Genomic DNA, 7524 nt, shown 5'->3' on the forward strand with positions numbered 1-7524 from the left:
CCATGTATCCCTCCACATGGGTGCTCTGTGTGTGTGTGTGTGTGTGTGTGTGTGTGTGTGTGTGTGTGTACTCTTCCCACTGATAGTATGTGTGTTGGGGTGGGGAATGTTATCATGTTTATGGGGGAAAATATTCTCTCACTATTATCCTTACTCTGTGATTTAATTAAATGCCTTTCTTTTGAATTAGGTTTGCTGATTGAACCGGGAAAAGTAAAGGTATCAGTGGACTGTTGGTTTCTGAGTGGATGGGAAACCCTAGAGTGCTCTGAACCTAGGATAATCTTTTCTAGGGGCCCTACCTGTGAGAGGGGGAGCCCCAGGTGCTACAGCTCCCTTATAACTCAGGGCAGTTAATATTCTCAAAGTAACTCTGTGACTTAGAAAAATCACTGCTCCGACTTCTGTTCCTAACATATGTTCAGGATGGCCCCCCACATCACATTCTTGATGGCATGAAGGGTACAGGTCCTCTGGGAGTATGAACTGACTAGCACTCAAAATGGATGCATTGGAGCACATTGAAAAATTTGATGTAGTCAGCCTACTTCTGGGGACTTTTGATACAGGCAAACTTGACTTTAATCTCAAAACAAACAAAACAGAGGTAGAAATTACTACCTTGTTACTAGACTTTCAAGGAGAGGCTGGAGGAACCTAGGTGTACTGGGTAATCTGTAGACCCAAACATTCTGTAGTAAGATTCTTCACTGACTCTGCTTTGCCTGGGATAAAGAATTTGATGAATGTGTGGCATTACTGAAAGTGCCCCAAATTGACAGTTGGGTCTTCCACGAGAAGACAGAAAAATAGCAGAGCAACTTAGTCATACCGAACACTTAGATGATTAGACCAATACACTGCTTACTGACTCAAGGTTTCACAGCGCAAATCTGGTGAGAAGGATCTCCTTTGAGAAAATATTCCATTTAAAATCCATCAAAATAAATCTTGGGAGATGTCATAGTTGCATCATTTGGCATTGGGGTGTATGGGTATTCAGGGAGGACTAGCACCTCTGGGGTGTGGGCAACCGAGCCCTTTTTCAGGCTGCTCATCCACTTTTGGTGTCCATCTGCCACCCAAGTCTCACCTGTGGCTCCAAGAAGCTGTGGCATGCACAGTGACTGCATCCTGGCAAAACTGTTTCAGCAGATGGGCTAACCCTGGCTGAGGGTAACTGACTGGCCTCAAACCCATTGGTAAGTTGGGGGTGGGGTCTACCCTAAGCATGTGAAGACTTCTCTGGCCAAATAGGCAGATGTGAACAATTTGTTCCAACAGCCACAAAAGCAGCTGAAGTCGTCTCTGTGGAGCACTTAAGAGCTTGGTTAGACACTGAAGACACCAAGGTCATCCACCGCATCAGAGCCATCACTAATTATCTTGACTTTTGTCTTGTCCCTGGACTTGGATGACTCTGGAAGAGAGAGACCAACAACTTTGAGCAACTCTGCCTCACTGAAATCAAATTTGTGTGCTGCTCAACAGACACGACACACACTGATTTAATCACTTTGACCTGCTTGTAGCGAGAGACGAGTGACGAAGCAGTAGGGAGCTGTAGTCACAATCCTGGCTCAGAGAATAGGGACATCTTCTCACTGGACTGAAGCAGCCGTGGGATTTGGCAGCCTTCAACTGCCTGGGCAGCCTTTTTATTTTATTTTTTTGAAAAGGGATGTCTGCAGTTTATTTGGAGTTATAGACAGCTCATCTACAGAAACAGGCAACTTAAAGATGATACTCCGAGGGAGGACCCACATCTGGTGGAGTGGCTAGCTGTGGCTGCTGCTTACTGGTTTCCTCACAGGCTCACAAGTTTCTCATTGAGAGCAATCTGTGACTGGGTTAGGTTGGCAAGGTAAATCACCATCAACAGGTCATTGATGTTGCTGTTCAGCATGCTCTGGAAGTCCTCAGGGGCGATCTTGGGAACTTGGTTAACCAGGCCCATCAGGAAGCAGCCCACGGTGTTGTCAGCAGACACCTTTCCAGATAGCACATCCTTAGTGTACTACAACACTGTGCTGAGAGCACCCTGTATCCGGGCTGATGCCCCACCAACTTGTTGCAGATTACTGGTAAGGCCAATCACACGGTTGGGGCTGAAACATGCTTTCGTGATCAGGTCAATTCCAATTCATTCAGTATCATAGTAGACATATTTCACTGTCAGTGGAGTGCACATCACTCCCATCGTTTTTCCAGGAACACCCACGGAAGCACTGACATGAGCTTTGATGCTCATTCATCCATTCTGGAGACTGGTATCCACAGTAAAATGAATAGGGGCTATGGGACTCCCGGCTGTAGTACTCATGAATCAGCACTGAGTGTCTGGTGATGTCATGATCTGTGGCATACCAGCCCAGAATAAGCTTGCTTGGAGAGACTTTCTTGTGTAGTTCATACATATTCTTAGCAAATTCCACGTCCATAGCAACCTCATCCTCAGACTCATGATGTGGCGCTGAAAGGCAGTTGGTGACTTCTACTGAGTGTCAGTTGTTCCCAGCAGAGTGCCGATGACACAGCCCGCGCCCTTGTTCCAATGCTCGTAGCTTTCCATGATGGAGGTGAGGGTGACCAGATGCTGGGCTGAGGCAGGTACTGGGGCGAGGCTGGAATGGGATCTGCGGCAGATGCTGGGGTCGGCATCGAACTTGGGGAGGAACCTGGCCATCCTTTTTAAAGGACCACACTGCTCACCTCCTGGCATGATGAAAGGGCTAGAAAAAGTCCCCTAAAAATTATCTGTTTCACCCAACCTAAAGCTGGTCTGTTTACCACAACAGGTGGGGATCCTACCCTTTGGTCAGAACACATAAAAATGTACAAAAAACTTATGCAAAGATGATTTGGGGGCAGCTAGGTGGCACAGTGGGTAGAGCACCGGTCCTGAAGTTAGGAGGACCTGAGTTCAAATCCGGCCTCAAACCGAACACTTGACACTTCCTAGCTGTGTGACCCTGGGCAAGTCACTTAACCCCAATTGCCTAAAAATAAAAATAAATAAATAAATAAAAAGATGATACCATTCACCATTGGTACATGGATTGTGCACACACTTAGGGACTACACAAAATCCAGTAGATCTGAAAGATGAACAGCTTTTGTTGTGAAAGAACTCAGCAGGCATTGCATCCAAATAGCAGCCCTGAGGGAAACAAGGCCAGCAAATGAAGGCCAAAGTTGGAGCTGGATACACGTTATTCTGGAGTGGCCACAGTGAAGGGGAGCACCATGAAGCTGGAGCAGGTTTTGCAATCAAAGCTAGTCTAGTCAACAAGCTTGTATGCCTCCCCAAAGGAGTGAACCACAGGCTCATGACAATGAATTGCCCTTTGCAGGAAAACACCATGCCACTATCATCAGATGAACTCTGATGAGGTTAAAAGAAAAAGGATCTGTGGTCTTAGTTTAACATTAATCCTAATAAATGTCATTTTCCACTGGAGTTAGTTGCTGGGCTCCTCCTTGGGAAAGGGAAGAGCATCATTAGGCTAAACTTAACTGGAGTTGCATAGGTGATAAAAGCTTCCCAATTCCAAAGGTGTTCTATTGTTTGTCCCCTTAATGAGCAACTTCCAGGAGCTTATGATGTTTTGTGCCCATGAGATAGTAACTTAGGCCTTCTCTCCATCAGAACCACATGGTTTAGTAAAACAACCTGTGCTGTGGTGGAGAAATCAAGAAGAATAGATGTAGTTCTCTGGTAGCTCTAGTACCCCTATGACAGAAATCAAAACAGCACATTAGCAAAACTAACTCCATTTTGGTTTTGGCCTCCATACATTATAATGGGTTGCACACTTGCTACATTATAACCTTAAAGACTTCCTCTGGTAATCATTCCAGTGGCTCTATGGCTCAATGGTACCTTAGAGGGTACCTGATATACCCTGTGAAGCCTTGATAACCTGTTAGGATTTCTCTTCTTGAGCACTTACTGGTCAGGTTGAGGTCATTAAATATAGAGCCCCTGAAGTCTTGGTGTAGTTGTCAATTTTCTGATGCCTCAATGTTGCAGTGAGCAAATAAATCTGCCAATTCAGCAATCTGCAGTCCTTGTCCCTTCTTATTTTTTCCCCTGATTTTTTGTACTTCCTTGGTTATAACTTCTTTTTCCTAATACTGATTCCTGCTTAGCACCTAATTGAAAAATTTATATTCCTTACTAGATTAATTCCTTTTATTATATTACATTCTTATCCAAAACTTTACTGCCCTAATATAGCTCCTGACAAAATGAGCACATGGGCTGAGTGCTTGTCACGTCCCCTGAGTTCTAGGGGACATTTCTTTGATAGTCCTTGAGTGAAACTTTAGAGGGGAGATTTCTGGCTCAGAAACTGGAGGACAATTGCTGGCCATCCCAGCCATTGCTTGAGCATTTGGACCTGGTCATCAAGACTCCTTGTGATGGTCTCTTAAGGTAAGAATCCAAGTTGACCCGTGAACTTTTATGGTATGTGGAAATCTGACTCCATAAGCAAGCTCTATTATCTAGCATGTCCTGGTGGATTTTTCAAATGGTTGGAATGAAACAGTTGCATGGAACCTGGTGTTAATGCTTTTAGGGAGAGCCATCACTTTCTACTTGTCTAAGTGTGTGATCACTTTGACAAACCCCATCTATGAGACAGTTTACAAACACAGATTTCCATTTACTTGCATGAGGATTGGAAGAAAGACATTTTTTGTTCAGCCAGATATTCTGGGAGTGGAAAGCAAGGTGAGGCAGTGATAATGGGATTATCCAAGTTTTGGGTGTCCTAATCTTTTTTTTTCCCTCTGCCTTTAGGCTCCTCAGGGTGTGTATGCAATATTTGCTTTTGCTTTTTTTTTTCATTTCTGAGATTTGACTATTTTCTTTGTATAATGAAGGCCTTTGAATACATGACCTGCCTACAGGTTCTGAATCTTAGGCAGATAATGGCCAGGAAAGAGGTCATTCTTGAACATGTAGAGTAGATCCAAATTGACCCATTGTTATGACTTCTGGTTAGGTGAGTGCTAAGTAATCCTTCATGCTGTGTTTGGAAGTTCATAGAACCTGGTTCTGAATAATCAGTTAAGTGACTGGAAATGAAATGCCTCCTTGACCCTTGTGGCTCAGGATGGACTGAGCTGCCAGAAGTCACATTTGCACTGTATGTCCAGGTCCTGCGCTGCCTAGATCTTTGCTGTAGCTTCACAAGCCATACATTTTACAAAGACAGAAACACAGACAAAATGATAAGGCAGACATGTTGGTTATAAAAGAGGAACCCCTTTTTGGGAAGGGTGGCAGAAACCATCACTTAAAGCTGCCCAGAAAAACCAAAAGTTCTTCCGGGTTGGGCAGGGAGTGTTGTCTAACATCATCCAACCCCAAAGGGGGAATTAGGAAGACAGGATGCCAAGAAGAGGGTGCGGTAGGACCTTCCCTCAACCCTCTGGCTGGTGGCGCTGATTTCTTCCTCTCTGTTGCTCAGCCCTCTCTAGTGGATTACACTGTAAGGACATAATCTTGTTTCTCATTTTAATTTTCTCATCTGACAAAGTGGCCTGATAATGAGAAGCTTCATCCAGCAGGACTGCAGTGTTGGTAGTTTGTCAATCTAGCCTATTTCTTTTTTTTTCCCCTTGGATCTATATCAGATTTAATGTTTGACTTACGTTATTGCTACAGAATCAGTAGTGGTTGCTATTTACACGCACTTTATTTTTTTACCTTTATTTTCATATTTTATTTTTCCCCAATTACATGTAAAAACAATTTTCAACACTCATTTAAAAAACTGAGTTCCAAATTTTCTCCCTCCCTCCTCACCCCCCTCATTGAGAAGGCAAGCAATTTGATATAGGTTACACATGGGTAGCCATAGCATATTTCTCTTGATTAGGTTTTTTAGTTGCTTTGGAAGTCATCAACCAAAAAGGAATTAATAATAAAGAGTTTTTATGGTTTATTATGATCCATCCCTGAGCAAGAATTGAATACAAGGAGAAAATGATTATAAAAATCAAAGACTGTCTTGCCAGAGTTCTGTTGACAAGCCTTAATCTTACTACAGTCTACAGAATTTGGGAATGCTTTAGGAATGGCTTCCATAAGGCTTTGGCCAAATTTTTTTGGCCAAGTCAAGGGGGTCCTTATTAGGCAGGGCCTGACAAATACCTTTCAGAAAATGTGTACAATCAGCAATTCTATATCAGTGTTCTGCCTTCCCTGTACTCATCAGAACCTGTATCAATTGATAAAAGTCAGGGAGACTGGGCTTACAAGTAGATAAAGTGATTTTGAATGCTCCTGTCAAACTGCCTGGGTCTTCATGGCCCTTTGAAAACTCCTTGGCCTCCCCAGTTGATAAAAGGTCAAAGTATATGAACAAGCAGTTCTCAGATGAAGAAATTAAAGCCGTCTATAGTCACAGGAAAAAATACTCTAAATCACAACTGATTAGAGAAACGCAAATCAAAACAACTCTGAAGTACAGCATCACACCAGTCAGATTGGCCAACATGACAAAACAGGAAAATGATAAAAGTTGGAGAAGATGTGGGAAAATTGGAACACAATGCATTATCGGTGGAGTTGTGAAATGATCCATTTTGGAGGGCAATTTGGAACTGTGCTCAAAGGGCTATAAATATGTGCATACCCTCTGACCCAGCAATACCACTACCAGGTCTGTATCCCAAAGAGATCATAAGAATGAGGAAAGGACCCACATGTACAAAAATATTTATAGCAGCTCTTTCTATGGTGGTAAAGAATTGGAAATTGAGGGGATGCCCATCAATTGGGGATGGCTGAACAAATTGTGATATATGAATGTAGTGGAATACTAATGTGCTATAAGAAATGATGAGCAAGTGGACTTCAGAAAAACTTGGAAAGACTTGTATGGACTGATGCTCAGTGAAGTGAGCAGAACCAGGAGAACATTGTACACAGTAACAGCTATGTTGTGTGATGACCAACGTCGATAGATTTAGCCCTTCTCAGCAATGCAAGGATCTAAAACATCTCCAAAGGTCTCATGATGAAAAATGCTATCCACACCTAGAGAAAAAACTAGGCAGTTTGAATGCAGATTGAAGCATACTATTTGCTATTTTTTTCTCCTGTTTTGTTTTGTTTCTTCTTTCTTGTGGTTCCTCTATTGGTTCTAATTCTTCTTTACAGCATCACTATTGTAAAAATATATTTAATAGGAATGTATATGTATAGCCTATATCAGATTGCATGCCGTCTTGGGGAGGGAGGGGAGTAGGGAAGGGGAGAAAAATTTAAAACTCAAAAGTTTATGGAAGTCATTGTTGATAAATTAAAATAAATTAATAATAAAAAAAAGAAAACTCCTTGGCTATAGCGCAGAATGTGGCTTTGGTCCAGGGTGTAAAAGTGTAAGCCAGTTAGGTATCCCTATCCCTACTGGCCTTTTACCTTCCAGGGATGTTGAGGCACAGAGGCCAAAACCTTGGAGGTCCCTCCCTCCCTTCCTGATCTCACTGTGAGGGGAGGGGTGGGTA

General features: G+C 42.9%; 1 pseudogene; it reads right to left on the reverse strand.

Annotated features, from left to right (window-relative positions):
- Positions 1 to 1668: 1668 nt before the first annotated feature.
- LOC110197844 (eukaryotic translation initiation factor 3 subunit F pseudogene) lies at positions 1669 to 2722 on the reverse strand (annotated as a pseudogene).
- Positions 2723 to 7524: the final 4802 nt, after the last annotated feature.

This window comes from Phascolarctos cinereus, unplaced genomic scaffold, assembly GCF_003287225.1.
Source record: "Phascolarctos cinereus isolate Bilbo 61053 unplaced genomic scaffold, phaCin_HiC Scaffold_726;HRSCAF=1367, whole genome shotgun sequence".
In the NCBI taxonomy this organism is placed as follows: Eukaryota; Metazoa; Chordata; class Mammalia; order Diprotodontia; family Phascolarctidae; genus Phascolarctos; species Phascolarctos cinereus.